Below are 22192 nucleotides of genomic sequence, written 5' to 3'. Positions count from 1 at the left end.
AGATGAAGAAGCTGCCTCTGGATCAGCCTGACTGTAAGGAAATCTACCTCTAATAAAACTCTAAGGAACCCGCATTATGATTTCCTTGGTACCCTGAATCCAATGAACCCATCTGGGAAGTGGGAGCCTGCATGTGACATTAGCTGATGCTACTTGTCTGATCTTTGGGGTCATGTGGGAATCGTAAGTTAGCCTAAATGAGGATGATTTTATTTGACAGAGGTCTTGGGAAAAGCCATCGACACTTGTCATTGGGATCAGGCTATGTGGTTTTCATCTCTGGAAGCATGTGCGTTTTATGGCCTTTTATTCTCCTCAATCCCAAATACAACATATACGTGTAACACAGCACACACACGCATACACCTACGTGGGGACACATATTCGTACTTGTACATCTGAAATACACAGTCACGATGCTGCTCACACAATGACACGCCCACATACACCTGCTGGTGTACTCACACGCACACATGTGTACCCATAGGACTTGATTTCATGCACACAGCCCACATCAAATTGCCTTCCCACACATACGTTCCCGCTCGTGGACACGCTCACCCGCGTACACATCAGGCATAGACGGAGAACTCACATTTGCACGTGCTGCTTCTCTGAGCAAAGAAATCTTATCCTTTAAAGGAGTGGATGAGGAAAGTGAGCCAAGAGTTCTCAGCTGCTTTCCGCCCTTCCCGCAGCTCTCAGAGACAATGGGTAGTTGTACGCAGGGACACAAAAGAAAAAGGGCAGGTGGGAGGGGCCTGAGGGCCTGGTTGGACCTCTCCAGGGATGAACTGGTCCTTGCCTTTACCTCCCTGGATTTCAGTTTCCACGTCGCTCAAGTGAGGAGGAAGCCCTTCCATCCCCTTTATTCGGCCCCTCTAAGTGCAGGCATGTGGTGGCCATTTAGAAAGGCCCAGTTGTCCCTGACGGGCCACAGAGCTTTTCCCTTGCTGACCCAGGGGATGGAATGTGGCAGTCACACCCTCAAGGGGCGGTAAGTAGAGGTCAGATTCTCCTGGCTGCACAGGCCCTTAGCTATTTAGAATTCCCCTTATTTCACAGGTGGGGGAGCTGAGGCTGGGAAGGGAAGGCTGGGCGCTTAGCACCATGACTGGCGCTTCCTAGTTGCTCAGTGGACACTTGGTGAAGGACTGTCAGATGCTGCGCTTCCTAGTTGCTCAGTGGACACTTGGTGAAGGACTGTCAGATGCTCCTGTTTTACCACTTCCGAGTCAGCTGTCGAGGCATCTGCGAACTTGGAATGTGAAGGCCTGGATGAGGCAAGATGACATTTTGTGCAAGTGACTGTGGGAAATTTGGATGCTGACCTGCTCCTCTGATCCCAGGTGAAGACGGTTGCTCTTCGTCCCTTGTACAGATGCCTCAGCCCGGAAGTGAGAGTTCCTCTTCACCCAGCTCGTCCGGACTCTCCGTGTGCGTGTTTGTGCGCCCACCCCAGGCACACACACGTGCACACATACTCCCACATACTCTCTTGCACACGCATTCACACTCACACAGGAAACACTCTCCAGTTGATGAGACCTGCAGGGAAAAGAGGTTACAGGGAGGGGCAGTAAGAGTTTTCCAGGCTGAGGGCTTCTGGGGTCCCAAATAGCGTGTCCAGGTTGGTCAGTTTTAAAGTGAACTTTGATCCCATGATTCCGGCCAAGCACTGGATTCCACCAATGTGAGGCTGAGCATGGTCTGGTCCTTCCCCTTGCAGAGCTGAAGTCCACTGGAGGGTCGCCACGGGGTCACCGACACTGAGGGCCACAGCTGGGAGGAGGGTGAGGACAGTCCCGTGGGTGCTCTGAGGAGGGAATGATAGACTCCCGAGGGGCTCTGGTGAAGAGAAGGGAATAGTGAAGGGCATATAGAATTTTGCCACATAAAGGAGCGGTGGGCTGGAGCTGTGTGTGTGCACCGGCCTGAGCGGCAAAGTGTGCAGCATATTCTGGTGGGCAGGTGGTCCCGTGCCGCCAGAGCCAGGGATAGGAGGGGCCAGAGAGGCAGTGTGGGGGCAGATGGGAAGGGGCTTCAATGTTTGCTGGGGTTGGTGCTGTTTCGTGGGTAGGGGAGTGGGTCCTGTAATTGGTTTATAGATAGAAGGGATGAGAAAGGTGACCTTGGTGGCCATGAGGAGCCCGACTAAGGCGGGGAAGTAGCATCTAACTAAAGGCACCAGAGACTGAAGGAAGAGATCAGAGGTCCCCGCCCTCTGGAGCTTCCAGGCCAGACAGGAGTTTGATGCAGTAGCGGCGGCAGGTGTGTTAGGACGCGGTCACACCAGCAGAGGCTGTGAGAAGTGAGAGGAGGACGGACTGGCAAAGGGTTTCTGAGTCAGGCCCTAGAAGGAGTCACTAAGCGCGAAGTGTCAAGGACAAAGGCGAAGGTTTGGCTGGGGAGGGAGGTGGGCTTGCCATCCCTGAGGTGGGTTGGACAGCGATGTAACATCCCTCCCCAGGCCACCTCAGGAAGGAACCGGCCATTGTTTGTCAGCCCGTGCTGTTGTGGGAGCAGTAGCCCAGAATATTAAAATCGTTCTCAGGTTTATCTCCTCCCCCTCTTTGCTCGTTTGAAATCCTCGCAATTCGGGGGAGAAAGTTACTTTAATCCTCTGGTTCCTATCAGCCTAATTATAGTTTCAATAGACGACGAGCAGGGCTCTAAATGAGATCGGAGGACACGGGAACACATTATGTTGGCGCTAATAATGATCTGTCTTTGTTTTATCATTTCATGTTGTTGCTTCTCGTTTTGGCTGCCTGAATTCTTAATGCCTTCGAGTGTCTCAGGGAGATTGCTTCCTCTTGCTGCCAGGCCGGGACACAGTTGCAGACTTGCATATGAAGATACCCAGCCTGGTGCCTGTAGCTAACAAGCCAGCCGCCATTTAAATTTCAATCAGCCCTTCTGTTTGTGTGTGAGTTCCTTGGATGGATGGAATTAGCAATTTTGAAAAATTGATTAAAATTGCTGGTTTCACGAAGCCTCAAAACATCAAAATCAATCTTTTTTTTTTTTAGATACACCAAAATTTTTGTTAGACTCACCATGTCTGCAGTAAGATAAACTGCCAAGCCTGCTGGTGGGGTGGTGAGGAACCGGGAGCTGGGCGGGCTGGGGCTTGTCTTGGCTCTAGACCAACTTCTGTGCGGCCTTCTTAAGTGTTTGAACCTCTCTGTTTTTTTCTCCATCTATGGCATAAATGGGTTTGACTAGATGGGGGATCTCTAGAAGGCTCTTCCAGTCCTGACACTATATAACTATGTGCTCAGAGTCAGGTGAAAAATGAATGGATCTTTGAAGGTAGAATCTGCATTTAGATGAGGTGAGAATACTAACAACAGATAGCATATGAAAAAATAGTTAGCCCCATTTTCAGTTGTAGAAATGGAGGCGTATGCCCTTTCATGGTGCCATAATTCCCAGTCCACAGACTTTCCCTCCTTTCCGGTGAATAACTCCAGGTAAGGCTGCCCCGACCTGCCCAGCCCAGGGTTCTCCCAGGGCCCTCACTGGTTCTGGAAGAGTCACACGCCACCGCATGGCTCCCTGGCCCGACCAGGGGACTAGGGTGTGGAAGTTGGCAGCAGACATTTAAGGCATTCCTGGGCTTTCTCTTCTCTGAGCTTTGAGCTGATGTCTTGAAGGCTCTGTTCATCAACTTTGCAGCAGTGGTGACTTGGAGAAGTGAAATAGTAATAAAAAATGCAAATGTCTTATTTTCGTGAATTGTGTGAGCCTCTCAACAGCCCCGTACCTATGGTCCTGGCTGTAGTCTCAGTACAGATAAAAACGCTCTAAAACCCTCAGGGTTGGAGGAGAAAAAAACCACTCTGTTAGCTGTCATGGGCAGGAGTAAAATTCCTTGATTTCTGGTCCCGCCCTCACTCGCTCCCACTTGCACTCACCTTGGTCGGTAACTAGGCGCTGCTACTCCCTCCACTTCAATCTGAGTAAGAGGAGTGTCACAGCCACTTTCTGTCTGTCCTTTCTGTCTGTCATAGCGCCCCATGGCACAGCTGTCAACAGTGCTTAATCACAAGAACCGCCTAGGACTCTCGTTAAAAAAGTAGGGGTGCTCAGTACCTGCTCCAGACTTACTGAAAAGAAGCCCAGCCGGTTCGGGAAGCCCTGTTTCTCTAAACATGCTCTCTGTATGTGGACAACATCTGTGTGTTCTCATCTCCCAATTCACTGGCCAGAGGGTCCGTGTGCAGACAATTGAAATTCTGTTCATAGCCCTATACGTGCTTATTGAACCCCTACTAAAGTTAGTGGGAAAAGATAGAGGAGTTACGGGAAAAGCATGTTTTCTAGACCTAGAAATGAATACCAGCTCCATCACAAATGCTTCGTGACCTTGGGAAGTCACTTACCTCTCTGGCCCTGTGTTCCCTCAATTGTCCCATGAGGACAGTGGTCCCTGTCTCCAGACTGTCTTGAGGAGACATACATGGTATGTATGTGGAGCACTTGGTACGATGCCTGGCACAGAAGTAGGTGCTCAACCAGCAGTAGCCTGTTCTTGCCAGAGGAAACCCACAGCAGCCCTACAGGGACAGTTCCTGGGCTTCTGTGAGTCCCCAGGCAGCTGACCGTTCCCAGAGCGTGTATAATTTCCCCTTCAAGAGACGTGGATGTAGGTGGTAGGCGAGGCTCACTCCCCAGGGAAGTGACTTGCTCCTTTCACCAGCTATTATTGTATTTAAAACAAATTGGGCTTCAGCATAGTATAAACTAGTATGTGTTATGGGCCTTCAGGGAATTCACAAATTATTGAAAGTATAATACCCTCCAGCATCAGGGTTTTGCTTTCCTGTAAAGCACAGTGGTGGGCATACACAGGTCATTCTCGTAGGCAGTGCAGACAACAGGCTGGAAGGAGGCAAGGGACAATGACGGAGAGAATTTGACCTGGCTTTTTTGCGGGTCCTTGTCCATTCAAAACAGTCTTCTTTACCACCTTGGTGAACACCTGGTGCATGACGCAGGCGCAGCCACTGAGCTCAGGTATCAGGGGTTCCCAGCGAATGGAGAACTCTTTGACTGTGTAGCAGTCAGCACTCGCTTTTTGTCGGGGAGGGAGAGAAATCCAGCTCAGCCTGGCTTAAGCAGAAGGGGAGGTGATTGACTCACATGCCAGGAGTCAGGCATGACTGGGCCCAGGTTTGGTATGGAATTGTCAGCTCCATCTCTCAGCCTTTGTTCCTCTGTGTCAACTTCATCCTCAGGCTAGCTGTCCCCACAGGGTGGCAGAAATGGCCCCAGCAGCTCCAGGCTCACATCCTGCCTGATAGGCAGTAAACCTCTCTTCCCCAGTGGCAACCAGAGCCTAGTACTGACTCTCCTTGGTTCACCAGGGTCGTTGCTCCTCCCTGAACAAAAAATGCCTGTGGTCTGGGGAGTGGGAGACCCCGACCATCCAGGCCTGGCTCACTTGCCCACCCCAGGGCCAGGAGTAGAGAGTCAGGGAGGGGTGGTTTCTATAGGAAGGGGGCTCAGAAGCTGAGTGGGCAAAACCAGGACATGTCCAGTCCCACTGGTCAAGCAGCCCAGGCCCAGTGACGGAACTTAGGGTGGCTTCTTATCTTCCCTGACTGCACCCCTGCCCCCTCCAAACCCCACATTGTTTAGGCTCTTGGTTTTGACCTATTGAAAACACAGGATGGTTAAGACGATTGGAAAACTTGAACATTGTCTTAGTTTGGGGTCCCCAAAAGTGGATGCTGAGACTAGAATCAGGGTGTGAGATGTTTACCTGGGAAGTTACCCCACGAAGCACAGTAAGGGCTGCAGAGTGACACAGGAAAGGGAGGAAAACTAGTGCAGGCTGAGCTAGTGGGTGGGTTCCTTCTGTGGGCCATGGGAATTCTGTTGCATTGGAACCCCCTTAGTGACTGCACATGCTCAGAAGTGTTCCTCCAAGGGGCAAGGAAGCTTGGCTATCTAATGACCAAGTCCTGTCCCTCCTGGGGTTTAACTGCCTAGCACTCTGAGCCTGTGCCATTATGGTGAAAAGTCTTGCAGCGCTAGCTTGCCCTCAGATGGACATGCAGGTGCTTGAGCTGGAAGTGTCAGTGTGTAAGGGTGCACCCCACTGCAGCAGCAGCTGCCTTCCAGGGAGGAGGGCCGGGAGAGGTGGGATGGACACCAGCAGGATCTGCTACGAATTGAGACTGGGCATTATTAAGGAATTTAAAAAGATTTTGCTAGGCACCTTAATGACGTTATAATTAACATAGGAATATGCTCTTATTTTCTAAAGAAATGGGTTATGAAGAATTTAAGTGTGAAAGGTAGTGATATTTGTAATGTAAAATATTTTAGCAAAAAAAAAAAACGGGTGAAGCAAATAGTACAAAATGTTAGCAGTTGTTCAATCTAGATGACAGATATATATCTGTGGGTGTTAATTATATTATCTCTATCTTTCGGTACGTTTGAAAATGTTCATAATCAAAAGGAAGACCCAGGGTGATGCTGGGATCTGTTTGTATTTGGTGACTGGGTGGTGGCTACTTCTTTCTGTTCCTGGCTGGAGCTCTGGCCTTGCCTCCAAATTGTGTGTGACTTTGCAAAACTGTCAGGGCCTCAGTTTCTCTGCTTGTAAATGAAGGACAGGCTTGTTTCAGATTTCTGAGATCTGCCACACTCAGAGGCTCTGTGGGTCAGTGAACAGTTTCTGAAGTGCAGTGGAAATTCTAGAATATCAATAGAAAGAGCTTTGGAACTCCCAGTCTGCTCTCCCCACCCTGGAGCCTTAGGTTAGGGCCTGTTGGGCCACTTCTGAGCTGTTCTAAGGCTCAGCCTCTGACTTGGAAAATGATCCCAGTTAAGTGTTCAACTGCCATTTTTTTTCCCCCCAGGGCTGACATTGGACTGCTGGGCCTCAGCATGATTGAAACCTGGGGAGAAGGGCCAGTTCAGGAAGGAAAGCAAGGTCCTGGGCCTCATGCAAAGAAAAGTGTCCTGCAAGTGAATGCATATATTCGTGCTATATGGTGAGTTTTTACCATAAATGATGTTGAATTGTGTCAAATGAGTTAAAAAAATTTTATTTTGAGATAATCATATGATTTCACAGATATTGGAATATTAAACTAACTTTTTGTTCCTAGGATAAATCCCTATGAGTCACGGTATATTATCCTTTTTATATATCATTGAACGCAGTTTGCTCATATTTTAAAAGTATTTTTGTCCCATGAAGAGTATTGGTCTGTAGTTTTCTATTTTAATAATATTTTTTTTTCTGGTTTTGGCATCAAGATAAGTTGGCTTCATAAAATGAGTTGTAAAGGGTTTTCTCTTTCTCTGTTTTCTGAAAGTGTCTGACAGATTTGGTATTTTTTTTCCAATTTAAAAATTTCTAATTTTTAACAATAGAGTCTACCAGTGAAACTATTGGAACTGATACTTTCTTTGAAGGAAAATTATAACTATAAATTCAGTTTACTTTGTAGATATAGGATTATTCAGTCCTTCTGTTTCTTCTTGAGTGAGTTCTGATAGTTTGTACCCTTCAGGGAATTTGTGCATTTTTCTCGAAGCTCTTGAATTTATGGTGTAAAATTGTTTATACTGTTTATCTTTACTATACCTCTTATCATTATGTAATGTTCCTTTTTATTCCTTTTTATGAAGTCTATTTTACTTGATATCAATGTAGTCAATAGAACTTCCTTTGTAAAAATTAAAACAATTATTTTGTTATTATTATTTTATTAAGCTATATTGACAATAGAACTTTTTTTTGCTGCTACTTTAAACAAATTTAAGTATAATTTACCTATGTTAGTTCCAGGTGCACAACACAGTGATTTGGTATTTATGTACGTTACAAAATGGTCATCATGATAAGCATAGTTACCACCTGTCACCACACAAAGTTATTACAGTATTATTGACTATATACCCCATGCTGAATAGAACTTTCTTATAACTAGTGTTTGGATGGTATATTTTATTCCATCCTTTATTTTTAATCTATCTGCATCTGTGTATTTAAAGTGTATATCTTGTAGACAGCATGTATTTTGGTCTTGATTTTTATCTAGTGTATCAATCTTGGGCCTTTGAATTGGAATGGTCATTGGTAGATTGGGTTCAAATATATCATCTTGATATTTATTTTCTATTTTTTCCATCTGTTCCTTGTTTCACTTTTTCCCGGCCTTATTGTGTATGAGTTCAGTACTTTTTAGAATTCCATTCTATCTTCTCTGTAAGTTTAGTTGCTGTACCTCTTCGTTTTACGTTTTCAGTGATTGCTCTAGTGTTTGTAATATACGTTTAACTTACCAAGTCTACTTTCCATTAATATTATACCAATTTACGTTTGATGTGAGATCTTACGACAGTATAATTCCTCTTCCCTTCCTGTCCTTTGTGCCAGTGTTGTTATATATTTTACTTATACATACATTATAAACCCCACAGTATACTGTTATTTTTATATTAAGTAGTCAGCTACCTTTAAAAAAATGAGAAATGAGAAAACATGTACATTTTTATCTACCCACATATTTAGAATTTCCAGGACTCTTCATTTGCTTGTGTAGACCTGATTTCCATCTGATATTTTCCTTTAGCCAGAAGAGCTTTAGTTAATAATTCTTATAATGCAGGTCTGCTAGTGGTAATGAATTCTGTTTTTTTTTTTAATCTGAAAATTCTTTATTTTGCCTTGACTTTTGAAGAATTCTGTCACTTGATATAGAATTCTGGGTTGATAGTCATTTTTCCTTCTTCTTTATACATTTTAAAAAATATTTATGTATTTATTTATGGCTGCATTGGGTCTTCGTTGCTGTGCGTGGGCTTTCTCTAGTTGCGTTGAGCAGGGGCTACTCTTCGATGCAGTGCACAGGCTTCTCATTGCGGTGGCTTCTCTTGTTGCGGAGCACGGGCTCTAGGCACGTGGGCTTCAGTAGTTGTGGCATGCGGTCTCAGTAGTTGTGGCTCATGGGCTCTAGAGCGCAGGCTCAGTAGTGGTGGCGCACGGGCTTAGTTGCTCCGCGGCATGTGGAATCTTCCCGGACCAGGGCTTGAACCCGTGTCCCCTGCATTGGCAGGCGGATTCTCAACCACTGAACCACCAGGGTAGTTCCCTTGCTCTTTATACATTAGAGATATCATTCCATTGTCTTCTGGCTTGCATAGTTTCACTTGAGTAGTCTTTATAATTTTTAGTTATGTTTCCCTGTAAGCAATGAGTATTTTTTCTCTGAAGATTTTCTCTTTAACATTGGTTTTCTTAAATTTGGTTATGATATGCCTTGATGTGATTTTCTTTGTATTTATCCTGCTTGGGGTTTGTTGAAGTTTTTGGATATGTCAATTTATATTTTTAATGAAAGTTAGAAAACTTTCAGCTATTACTTCTTCAAATAATTTTTGTGTGCTTTTTCTTTGGGGACTCTAAATTACACCTTTGGTAGACAACTTAATACTGGAATGTGACCCACTCCAAATATTCTGACTTAATTGGTCAGAGTAGGAGTGTTAGTATTTAAAAAATTTTCCCAGTTAGTTCTAATGTGCACGCAGGGTTGAAAGCCACTGACCTCATCCAACCTTCCCAAGTTAGAGCTGAGGCCACTGAAGCGAAGCATGGTTAGAAGCAAATGTAGGTGAGATCACAGTCTGTTGCAAAGCCCACCTAAAACGGAGTACAGGATATGTGTAATACCTTATATCCTCCCGGGAGACTGTCTCTTGGCATCCAGGTATTTGCAATTGTGTCAGGAGGTCTGCAGTGCATTTGAATTCAAGATGCACATCCTCCAAACTTAGTAGCTAAGGCCAACCCATTAGCTATGCAAAACTATGGATTTCTGCAGTCCCCAAATCATTTAAATCAGCCTGTTACCACTATAGTGCCCACATATAGACCTGGTATGAGTCATTGATTGGTTTTGATCAAGTTGATGAGAATTCTGCTATTTAACAGACTTCAGCACTCTGGAGAACCCCAGGGCATATTCTGCCAGTGTTCCTATCAATTCCATTTCCAGGTTTACATCAGCAAAGATGTTCTCAGCTTGGTTTCTGTCACTCTATGCATTAAAAATATAGTGCTTTCACTGAACCAGCAGGAGGCAAATATTATCTAGATTTTGATACTGAGTAGCATTCTGAGATTTATTGATTCATGTTCAAAATTTCAGGGATTCTATATAGGATTCTTTGGTGAGATCCTTAGGTGAGAATTTTTTCTTTCCCTTTTTCCCTCCTTCTCTTCCCCTCCTCTCCCCTCCTTTCCCCCCTTTTTCTCTTTCTCTCTCCGCTTCCCTCTCTTTCTTCTTTCTCTTTTTAAATTAACCCTAGGTTGGTCACACCTGGAGTGGTGAGACGCCTCTGCCTGGGGACCACTTGCAAGTTAGTAGAGAACTGGATTATTCCAGCGCTCCTTTCCTGCCTTGACAGTTTTTCTAATTCCATAACGCCCCTAGATGATTCTTGGCTGATACCCAGTTTCAGATTTTAGGCTGATAATAGCAGGCAGATGACTCCCCTCTCTGCCCCTCTCTCCACAGCACACTCCTAGCTTTTGCTTGGGCTTTGACTCACTGTTTGGCTTAGACAAACCCACTCATCAAGCTGGCATTTTACAGGTGGCTGAAGACAGATGCAGAGAGTGAAAACAAAAAGTGATGGCTAACACTTATGAAGTGTGTATAACTGTTTTAAGTGCTTGACCCTCAGAGCCAGGCTATAGACAGGCACTAAACATTACCCTCATTTTATACAGCAGGAGACTCAGGCACAGAGGGATTAAGTAACTTTTGGAAGAACATGATAGATAAGTAGCAGACCTGGGATTTGTACTGAAACAGTTCTTAACTAAAGCTTAGAGACTTGGTCTTAACCACTACCCGACTGTCAGAGGACAGCCCTGTGTTTGGATTAAGTAGGTGGCATCTGAATACCATGCTTCGAAGGACCAAAAGGCATTGCTCCTGATACCCTGTCATATGTCTACAACCTCCTCTATGAGCTCCTGCCTTTGAATAAGGCATCACTTACAGTTTCTGCATTCCGATGGACTCTGAATGCAGAAGTCCTCTACTTTCTAATTCGTGGCCTTGGACCTCAGCTTCCTTATCTGTAAAATGGGGCTACTAATACCTTCTTCAGAGGATCATTGTAAGGATTCAGTGAAATTGTGTATGTAAAGCACCTGGCACAGAGGACCCACCATTTATTAAGGGATGGAACCACGGGGGGAAACACTGTGATCTGCTGATTGGCATCAGTGAAGAGCCCCAGAGAATGGAATATGGGCAGATGTTTTATTTTTAACTTTTTATTTGAAATACAAATTTGCAAATATAGCACAGAAAGTTTCTGTGTACCCTCCTAGCTTTTCCCAGTGTTAGCATCTTACATAATTTATAATTACTAAAACCAATAAATTTGTATTGGGAAACACTAATACTAAACTATAGATTTGTTTCAGATTTCACTGTTTTTTTCATTCATGTCCTTTCCCGGTTCCAGGATTCAGTCCAAGACCCCATGTTGTATGTAGTTTTCATGTCTCCTTAGTTCCTTCCAGTCTGTGACAGTGCCTCAGTGTGCCCTTGCTGTTCATGACCTTGACCTTTTAGAAGGGTACTGAGCAGTTATTTTATAGGATGCCCCTCAATTCGCATTTGTCTGATTTTCCCCTCATGATTAGATTGAGGTTATATTTTTTTGGCAAGAATACCACATATGTGATGCACCTTTCTTAGTGCATCGAATCAGGGGCCAGGTGGTGTCTATATGTCCCATTACTGGTGATGTTAACCTTGATCACGTGGTAAAAGTGGGGGTGGCTGGGTTTCTCCACTGCAGATTACTGTGTGTGTTTTGGCCTTTGTATTGATAAATATCTTGGAGGAGATACTTTGAGATAATTCAAATATTCTACTTCTCCTCAAATTTTCACCCATTAATTTTAGCACCTTGTCTATAATAATTATTACTGTGGTGTTGTAATGGTGAATACTTACATTTCCCTCATCCATTCTACATTTATTAATTGGAATTCTTCCATAAGAAAGAGCTGCCCCCATTTACTTATCGATTCAGTTATTTATTTATAACCATATGGACTTGTGGGTATTTAGTTGATGAATGAGTTATAATTTGGCATTCTCATTATTTATTTTATCGCTCACATTGTCCCAGCCTTGGCATTTCAGGTTGTTTCCTCTATCCTTTGGCCCCGTGGCCAGGGTTTATGAAAGCCCAGAGTTCACCTTGGGGCAGCAAGGGCCAGGCTGTGAGAGGGGGCAACTTGAAGGGGAGTAGAAGTGAGAGGGGAGATGGTGGCACCCGAGACCCCTTCCCCATATAGAATCTGCTTCTCTAAGACCCATTCAATTCTGGAGTTTCATTGGACAGCCCTATTTCCCTGCTCCATTCTACAGCTGAGCAAATCAAGGCCTCAGGAAGGGAAGGGGCTGTTGGGGGCCACTGAGCAAAAAGCTGGGTAGGTGGTGAGGTGGGAGGGGTGACCTGAGCTGGAGCCCTGTGCCTGCCATCCTAGGCTGGCCCTGGGCCCCCATGTGGTACCTGTTTGCAGGGCAGCCTGTTTCAGAAGCTAGGCAGCTAAGGGCTGAGGGAAGTGAGCTCCATCAGCAGAAACTCAGGAAACAGGAGGCTTCTGGTGCAAAGTCTCTTCGGGAAGCCCTGGGGCTATTGGCGCTGCTCCCTCTCCTTTCTGCCCAGCTGAAAGGGAGGGGTTTTCATTGCCAAATCCCCAGCTCCAGCTCAGTGGGGGCCTCTAATCCCCTCCTGGCTCAGGAACGTGGTTCAGCCCAGGCCTACTGGAGGTGCCCCCAGAGAGGATTTGTGCAGGCCTGGGAACAGAGCTCCATGCGGCCCCAGGCCCACCCAAGCCAGAGCTGGAATGCTAGCTGCAGAGCATGGGAAACAGGCATAGGGCTGGAGCTGAAAATAAGTTCTGTGAGAGTCAGGGGCTACATTAATAGAGGTCCAGTGGGCAGAAGGAGGGATAGGCTGGTGTGACACACGACACCAGCCTATAGCAACTTCAGTATCTGAGCTCTTCTGGCCCTGACTGTTTGTACAAGCACTAGACCCTGGGCTGAGTGGAGACATACCACACCCAATGAAAATAGAAAACCCTCCTTTCAGTCCTGGAAGCACACGCAGAAAGCAGAGATTGTGAGTTCTGCTGGTCCTTTCTTTTTTTTTTTTGCGGTACGCGGGCCTCTCACTGTTGTGGCCTCTCCCGTTGCGGAGCACAGGCTCCGGACACGCAGGCTCAGCGGCCATGGCTCACAGGCCCAGCCGCTCCGTGGCATGTGGGATCTTCCCGGACCAGGGCACGAACCCATGTCCTCTCAACCACTGCGCCACCAGGGAAGCCCTACTCTGCTGGTCCTTTCTGGTCTACAAGGAGTTTCCTTTCTACAGAGGTGGGGAGAATAGGTGTTGGGGGGGAGGTCTCCATTTTACAGATGCTGCAGGTGAGGCCTGAAAGAGAAAGGGGTTATGACCTTCTCTGGGGAGTGCAAATGATTCCAGAAAGAATCAGGCTTTCCCACTTCTGAGTTCTGGGGTATTCTATGACTGCATCCTGTCTTTGGGGCCTGTCCTCTCATGTCTGACTCATCTCCAGCCATGGTGAACAGTGCCTAAGACTCAGTAGGTGCTCTGGAAAGCCCTCAAGCATTCCCCATGCTCCTGCAGGGTGGACCATGACCTTGGGTGGGTTGGGCAGAGGAGGGGCCTCCCCCAGACCCATCAGTGTCGAACAGATAGATGACCGAGTGGCGTGAGTGCACGTGTGTGTGCACGTCTGCAGGGCGAGGAAGTGGCATGTGCTTGGAGGAGCCTGCAGAGAGGCACTTGGCTGGATCCCCACCCTCGTCTGGCTCTGGTTTCATACTTCCTTCCCCTGCAGGCCTGGGGAGGCCAAGCTGCACAGATGGCCATCTGGCTGGCACTTTAGGACACGGCCCACTGCTCACTCCCAACCTTCTCTTCCCCTCCTTCTCTGCTTCACTGGCTCTATGGACTCTGAAAGGAGTGCTGGGCCAGGATGGAGAAGCATCAGGGGTGACAGGCAGGGGCCTCAGGCACAGGACTGGGCCATGGTAGAGCTTTGCACCCTCACCACGATCAGACTCTCATTGAAGGGGACTCATGTCTGTGCTGCCCAGGTCCTAAGGCCTGGGAGGCAGGAGGGTCACAGGATGGGGGAGGCTGATGCTGTGCCTACTGAGAAAATTCCACTGATGTGAGCATCCCCCTTGACTCTATAAATTCCATTCCCAAGAGCCAGTCAGAGGTACTGCAACTCAGCCCCTCCCTCTATCCATACATCCCCCTCATTCATTCCATAAACCTCTCTTGATGCTTATAGCATCCTAGAACCTGTTCTAGGCCCTGGCAGGGCCCCATCATTTATTCAAAATGAATAAAGAGCCATTGGATTTGTTCAGAACCCAATTCTGGCTCCAGAGTTTTAAGAATTGACTGCTGGGGAGGATAGGGACAATTCCTCCCAAGCATCATTATAGTGACCTGCTCCCTGCAGAGCTTTGTGGGCAGAGGCTATAAGAAGGGAGGGGGTGGGAGGTGCTGGGGAAAGAGGTAAGAGCTGGGGGTGGGGCCTGAGTTATGGCCCCAGGTCTGGTGCCTACACACTCTATGTCCTGGTAGGGTTGCCACATTTGGCAAAAACAAAACAAAAATGGGACTCCCAAGTAAATTTATGTGTCAGATAAACAGTGAAAATTATTTAGAATAAGTTTGTCCCTCGCAATATTTGGGACATACTTATACTAAAAAATTATTTGTTCTTTATCTGAAATTAAGACTTAACTGGGCACCCCGCGTTTTGTCTGGCAATCCTATGGACTGGGCAAGTGGATGGCAGACCCTCTCTGGGAGTCTGTTGCTTCATCAGCACCACTAAGGTGAGGAGGGGGGCCAGTGAGAGCCAAGGACCCTCCACCTCCATGGAGGGCAGACTGCCTGTTTCATACTAGCCCCTTGCTCAGTACCACCTGATGGGCAGGATTGATGCCTTCAAAGTGTATGGAGAAAAGTCTGGGTGTTCGATGAGTCAGACCTGCTCTTGTGAGACCCCCATTTTTGTCTCTCCCTGATGGAACAGGTCAGCCTGAGTGAACCACTGGGCGTCATTACATGAGAGAGCCTGCATAGGGGTGGTCCTAGGTCACCAGAGGTCCCCCTACAAAGAAGTCCCAGGCTCTCTGTCCCTCTCAGTGTTTTCCCTGCTTCTAGTTCAACCTTGCCCTTGACTGCCGCAGAAGGAGGCCAGAGAGGGAAAGAGGATTGCCATGGTCACACAGCATGCAGTGGGAAGCCAGAAGCAGCTCTCCAGCCACCCAACACCCTGCCCTGTGCCCCCTGGGAAAACACGCTTCCGGCCCTGCACAGTCTTCTCTGAGGGTTCTGTTTGCGGCTATGGGGGTTCCTGCCCAAGAAGGCCTAACGGGGTCTGGGGGCCTCTGCCCAAAGGTGAGTGACACATTGGTCTGAAGCCAGTCTGGCCTGGGGTGTTGAGAACTGCTTTGAGCATGAACAATCCCATATGTCCAACGGCTGATTAGCCGCACAGAGATGGGGAGGGGGAAAGATCATGAATAAAGAATCCGTATTAACCAAAGAGCCAGCGACAGAGGCCCAGCTGAAAGAAATTAAAAAGATGATGTTTTCAAACACTGCCCTCTGACTGGGAATTTTTCTAGCTGAGAGTGAGTGTGTTACAAATTTCAGATGCTAACGTATTGACAAAAACAAACAGATAAACAAAAGTTGAAATGCAGGAGGCCTCCTGGGTCTGACGGAAATCTCAGTGATGTCCCCCCACCCCCTGCTTCATCCTGTTGTAAAAACAATGCAGCTAACAATGATATCTGACAGCAACTCCTTCCCGGTCTGGGTGCTTTCACCCATTGTTCCTTTAGAAGAAAGTTGTCTCTTTAAGCGTCTGCATGTTGGTGATCGTTGGGAGGAAAGAACTAAGCAGAGTTTCCTTTATTTATTTACGTCCCTTTTGCTGAATTCTGATGAAGCACAGGGAGGCAGGCAGGCAGCAGAGCATCTGGCTTCTCAGGAAGATGGCTGTGTGGAGAATTGGGGCCCTGGCTCCAGACTCAGGGAGTATGTGCGGGCTCTCAGAGCAGACGAAGAGTCCCTCTTCCCAGCAGCTGGGGCTGCAGCGGAGTCCCCCAGCTTCTCCCCGGTCCTGCTCAGGGCACCCCTGCCCTCTCCTCGGCCCTGGGCAGGCTGTGCGTGGAGCAGGGCGTCACGGACAAGAGCCTTATTCACACTGGGGCGCAGGGTGGAGAGGGGTATGCGATGTTAAGTCCAAAAGAAGGTGCTCGGGCTGGTGCAGGTCCTAGAAACCACAGGCTCGGAAGGTGGTTGGTAGGATCCAGGGGTGCTTAGTCTGAGGCAGTGGGAGGGGGAGTACTGACACGGGGGCGCCAAGCCCTGTCTCATCTTGGCACATGTGCAGGGTCATCGTGGAGCAGAGGGGAAAGACTGTCCTTAAGGAGTGTATGTTGTACCAAAGATGGAAAAGGGAGGCCTCTTTCTGTGCTCAGATGACGTCACTCTCCATCAGAATCAGGCGGAAAGTTGGAAGGGTGGCCCTGGAAATGGAGCGAGTTCCCCGTCATTGGACAGGTGGCAGCGAGTGTGTGTTTATCGTTCACCTGCCGAATTTGTTCTGGGTTCTGGGCCTGTCCTTGGCATGGCTGGACCCTCCTGTAAGCCTCCAGTTCATCCACACGAGAGTTTTCGCGCGTTTGCATTCTCGACGGGAGGCTGAGGTAGAGGTCAGGCTGGGTAAACCTCGAACGACTGGCAGAGCCAGAATGCAAATCATCGCTCTCTGGGGGACAAGCTGCTGCCTGGGCAGAGCCTGCTCCGTGGAGATGATGTGGGGGATGTGAGCACGCTGTAGGAGATGGGGCAGGGATGCACTTCCTCGTCCCAGAGGTGTGACGCAGAGGACCCCTGTAGAGAAAGCCTGGGGGTTTCTTGTCCCCAGGTGATGGGCGAGGCATATGCCCACCTGCCCCCTCTTCCTTCCGCATCCAGCCCCCAGCTGATGGGGCTTTGTCTCTGACACGAGGCAGCCTGGCCATTGGAACGATTTGGAGTCTGACAGCCTAGGGCTCGGGGCTGGTTACTCTACTTATCAGCTGGGGGACGTGGAGTGGGGAGCCCAGCCCTGCCAGCCTCGGCACCCCCCTCCCCAGACGGCATCAAAGGGCTCACTAGGCTGGGGGTGGGCCCTGCGGACGCTGACCTCACTTGCTCTGCTTCTCCGCCCCAGTGGGATGGAGTCCCCGCCCCACCTGGAACTCTCCACAGTACCATGCCGGGGAAGCTTCCCCAGGACAGGGACAGGGACAGGGTATCTCTAACTCCTGACGAAGCCAGGTACCTAGAACCCAAGTGGCAGCATAAAATGTACTTGCTGAATGTCTTCCGATGGCCTGGGCGGGGCATGTCACCAGGAAAAGGCTCCTGCGAGCTGGGGGTGCCGGGTGTTTTGTTCCAGGCGTCTGTGGCTCACTTGCCTGGGCCTGAGCGCTGTCACTTAGCCGTTTGGAGAGGAGGTGCAGCACTGTCGGCCTGGGCCAGGCACACGCAAGCTCTCTGGTGTTGGGGAGAAGCTTCAGGGTGACTCGCTCTGCTCTGCAGCGTCCTACAGCAGCAGCAGCAGCAGCAGCCACGGGCCCCCCTGCCACGGCGGCTGCCATGTGGTGGCCGATTTGCTGTGGACCTCGTGTGCGCCTATGAAGGATGGGGTGGTGTGGGGCACGAACCCTGTGTCCACTTCCCGCCACTCTGCACTGTGCAGGCGCTGGAAAGGTCTTCCTTCCGTGGAGCAGAGCGTCTGCCTCCTTTTAACTTCTGCACATTTATCTTGTTTGTGTCCTGTGGGTCCCCCTGCTTGGGGATGGGCCACCAGAGGTTTGAAGACAGGCCCAGCGTTCTTCCTGCCCTGGTCCTGCTGCCCTGCTCCCTCGTGGCCCTTGTTGGAGGGTCTGTATGTGCCTCTCCCCATTTTCTTACCTGTCTCTGGCTTCTCTTCCAGAACTCAGCACATGACAAAGGACCCCCTTCCTTGGTGGGAAACCCATGAGGAAGGCCAGCCATGCCCCAGGATTGCCCAATCCAGGAGAAAACACACAAACAGTGTCATTTCCCCGACCCCACTTCCCCATTCCCAGACTACTGTGGAGCAACTGTATTTTTTAAAGTAGGAAGGTACATTTATTTCCTCTCCAGTAAAACCAGGAAGTGATCTTGGAGACACAGAGAGTTCAAGTAATTTGTGTAAGATCGCACAGCACTTGGTAGTCAGGCCAGTCTTGGAAATCCAGACCCCAGCCTCTGGCCCTAATTCCTTCCCTGAGAACCTCTGTGGTGACCAGCTGCCTCATCAGGTGGGGAAAAGGCCCGTGGCTGACATGATTGATGACTTAGTGCTGTGTCCATTGTGGGGTGTCCTTGTTGAGAACACAGAAATTGCAGCAGGACCACTGGGGCTTCCCTGGGCCACAGACACACTGGGCCTTTGTCCACCTGGCCAGGATCTAAAGCGGATATGGAAATCGGCTTACAGCAGCCCCTGAAGGCCCTGCAGCCCGGCAAAGCATGTCTGAGAAGGAGAGAAAAAGCAGACACAGCTCAGCAATCCCCCTACCCACAGAGGAAGCCCAGATCACTCAGCAAAGCAGATGCAGAGACCATCTGAATTGCCAGCAGTGTTTCCAAAATTATATCAATCTGGCCTAGTGGCCTGGGGACTGGCAGGGATGCCTGTGGGAGGGGCCGGCTGTCCCCTCTGGGTTCAAGTGAGGAACGTGGCCCAGTGAGCTCCACGTCCTCTTTCATTATAGCCCCTCATGGAAGTAGTTTTTTTTTTTTTAGGAAAACTCTTCAGAGCTCTGCCTTTGCGAGAAGCTCTATAAATAACTTGCTGGGAAACATTTCTGCCTGATACTTGCCACCTACAGAGAAAATAGTCCATACGTCAGGCAGTTTGGCATCCGGAGAAGCTCAAAGAGGGCAGCGTGGCGTGCAGCATGCGGGGATGCCTAGGAGTTGGTAGCAGACACAGACGGCGGCAGTCAGAGCTCACGGGTGCTGGCCCCGGATCTGGGTTCAAACTCTGGCTCTGCCACCTACTGCCCTATGACCTTAGGAAAGCTGGGTCCCCCCCTGGGCTTTGAGGTCCTTGTTGGCAAATGGGGCTGGTCATGTATGACCTTGTCCTCAAGAAGGTATAGTTGAGTGGGTAGGAACAAAGCACAGCTGGTTCTTGGGTCTTAGGCAGAGTGAAGGAATGGCCCTGGGAAAAGAAAAGAGAGTGGAGTGTCAAGGGGCTGGTAGGGGCAGATTCTTCTCATTTCCTCCTGCTGCCAATCCACTGTGTTCTCCTGGACTTGGGGATCTGGTATCAGGAGGGGAAGCCTGTGATGCCCAAAGTCAAGCTAGCACCCTTATTGCTAAGATCGGGAAACCGAGGCCCACCGTGCGGGGTGGGGGGGCGGGGTGGTACGCGTCTGGCCAAGGCTGCAGAAAGGGAAGTGGCTGAGTCAGGCCTGACCTGCCGGTTTCCTGGACTCCGCCTGAGAGGGCACTTGGCCTGCAGATGGCTGTAGGAGTCCAGAATGTTTTGCCCCCTTGGCCTGTCCTCTGCATTTCCCTATAAAAGTGACCACAGGCACTGGGGTCAACTGGACAGTGGAGAGGGGGCTCCCAGATTACCTGGGAGAGGAGGAAGAGACCCAGCTTCGCCTGTCTAGGCTGTGGCATGGCTCATGTGGCTTCACCTGCCTCATCTGTGAAATGGGGACATGACTCTGACCTCCTAGGGCTGTTGTGTGCATCAGACGTTCATCGAACAGAGATTAGAGAGGTATCGTCTAGTGCCAGGTGCTGCTCCAGAAAGGGGAACTGGTGTGATCTAGATTGGGGATCCACCCTCACGAGGCTCCCTCTCTAGTGGCGCAGGCAGCCAGAAGTCAAGCAAAAAGGGAACAAAGAGGACCCCTTCACACTGAGATTATGATATAACAGAGCAATGTGAACACAGCGGATTTCCTGGGTGGGTTAGGAGCTGTTTTGGGATGAGAGGGAGTCAGGGATGTATAGTGCATCCCAGGCTGTGGAAATTGCAAGTGCCAAGATCCTGGGGCAGGAACGAGGCCAGCAGCTGGTGTGCACTGGGGGTGGGGAGGGATGCGGTGGGGAAGTATTGGGGCCAGTTATGAGGGCTGAGCCGGGCCTGGCCAGTAGTGGATGCTCAAATGTGCTCAGGCTCGATCTGACATAGGAGGAGGCTAAGGGGAGCCACCGTGGGTACCCCACAGTTTGCAAGCTCAGGCAGGACTGTGGGCAGCACAGGCTGGCGTGTAGCCTCTGTCAGAGCACAGGGGTCAGGTCCAGGCCTGGAGGGAAGATGGGAGCTGGTGTTTGAGCATGTCTGGGGGGCTGTGAGGTCTCAGTCTGCCTCTGGTGGATGGAGGGAAGGATTAAGGAGGCTAGAGCAGAGCTGGTGAGGCTGAAGGATGGGGGGATGAGAATTGCTACAGTCAGCTGCCCCTGGAGCTCCCCAGACGTCACAGGCATTCTTGGGGTGGCGGGGAACACCAAGTCCCAGGAGTGACATTGCAGAGGGAAGAGAGAAACCTACAGAACAGAGTTGCTTGCTTGGATCAGCAATTCTGAAAGCGTGCTCTGCTGAGCACCAGTTCCCTGCAGGGGGCAGGAACAATGCCCTAGCTTAGTAGCCCTTGGCGATTGCATTCCTAACACATACCCCTCCTCTTTCTTTACCAGGGTTTGCGCAGATATAAACCTTTCATGGGTTTCAGGTGAGACAGGTTTGAGCCCCAGCCCCCTCACAAGGAATAAACCATGATAAGTTTAAGCTGTAAGTTCCCAAACTTTGTTCATTGGTCCTTTGTCTCGGTGATTTTTTTTTCAGTGTGCCTGCTTAGCTAGGCTCAAACAACTTAATATTTATGCTGGAACAACTTATTAGCCAACTGCAAAAACAAAGTACATGAATGGAAAGAAAAAGTAATCATTTAAATTTATTTTTAAAACTACAGTTACATGCTAAGGGGATGGGTGCACCTGTTGGGCACTGCACAACGTCTCAAACTTTGGATTTGGATTGGACATCACCACCATTTTCTGTTCCACACTGGTTTTCATACAGGGCTTGATTTTTATCACAGCAACCACCAAAAACTGTTTCTCAAGGCTATAGTATCATCAGAGGAATGCAGCGTGAGCTAACGTGGAAACTATGAAGTAACGTGAACTAGTAGCTCACGTGGTGGCCAGTATTGCTGTGTTTCCCTTGAAAATTTTAAATATCCTGCAGCACCCCTGAGTTTTTTGTGGTGGTCTGGGGTGCCTCAGCCCACAGTTTGGGAACGATGGCTCTAAAGCAATCAGCCATTGCTTTGGGCAGGAGTATGTGTCACGACTCTGGCCAATGAAATGGGAAGGAAGGTCTTGGGAGGTTTGTGGGAAAGGCTTACCTCACTCATAAACACATTTGGGAAGGAGGCATCTCCCTCTGCTGCTGGTGGTTATAGTGTCCACGTGGTGGGAGTTCTGGACTTGCAGCTGCCATCTGGGTCCTGTGAGGGTAACTACCCCAAGGAGAACGCTCTGAGGGTGGCAGAGGGGTAAGATGGAGGGGCTCTAGCTTTGGGGATATTGTTTGGTGCCTGCCTTGGATTTCCTGTTGCACGAACGAATACCTTCCCGGAGAGTTTAACCTGTTTAGAACTAGATTTCCTATTACCTGCAGCCAGAAAGCATCCTACCGGATACCCCAGCAGAAGATGCGTGGGAAACACTGTACTTTCTCTCCTCTGCTTAGGGTCACCTATCAAAGTCTCTGAGAAATCCCACAATTCTCTGCTTACTTTTGTTCAAGGCAGAGTTTGCCAACTTTATTTGACCGAGGAAACCTTTTTTCCACAGTACCTAATTAACATCTGGCAGGACACTTGTGTGCCAAAACCCACACTTTTGAAAGGGATGCCTTGGATCCCTCCTCATAGCTCCACCGCCCCGCCTACCCCGGGAGCCCTGACACACAGACTCCCCTCAGAGGCGCGCCAGGACCCACATGTGTTTCTGT

General features: G+C 49.0%; 1 long non-coding RNA gene across 1 annotated transcript in view; it reads left to right on the top strand.

Annotated features, from left to right (window-relative positions):
• The window catches only part of LOC115856421 (uncharacterized), a 445827-nt gene that overhangs the window by 12780 nt on the left and 410855 nt on the right, over positions 1-22192 (top strand). Inside the window, exon 2 of the long non-coding RNA XR_011376796.1 lies at positions 6879-7013. This is a non-coding gene — a long non-coding RNA (uncharacterized lncRNA). The remainder of the gene's footprint in view (positions 1-6878; positions 7014-22192) is intronic.

The sequence above is a fragment of the Globicephala melas genome, chromosome 16 (genome assembly GCF_963455315.2).
Source record: "Globicephala melas chromosome 16, mGloMel1.2, whole genome shotgun sequence".
Classification (NCBI taxonomy): domain Eukaryota; kingdom Metazoa; phylum Chordata; class Mammalia; order Artiodactyla; family Delphinidae; genus Globicephala; species Globicephala melas.
Note: the sequence above shows the minus strand (reverse complement) of the source record. Positions and strands in the feature narration are given on the sequence as shown.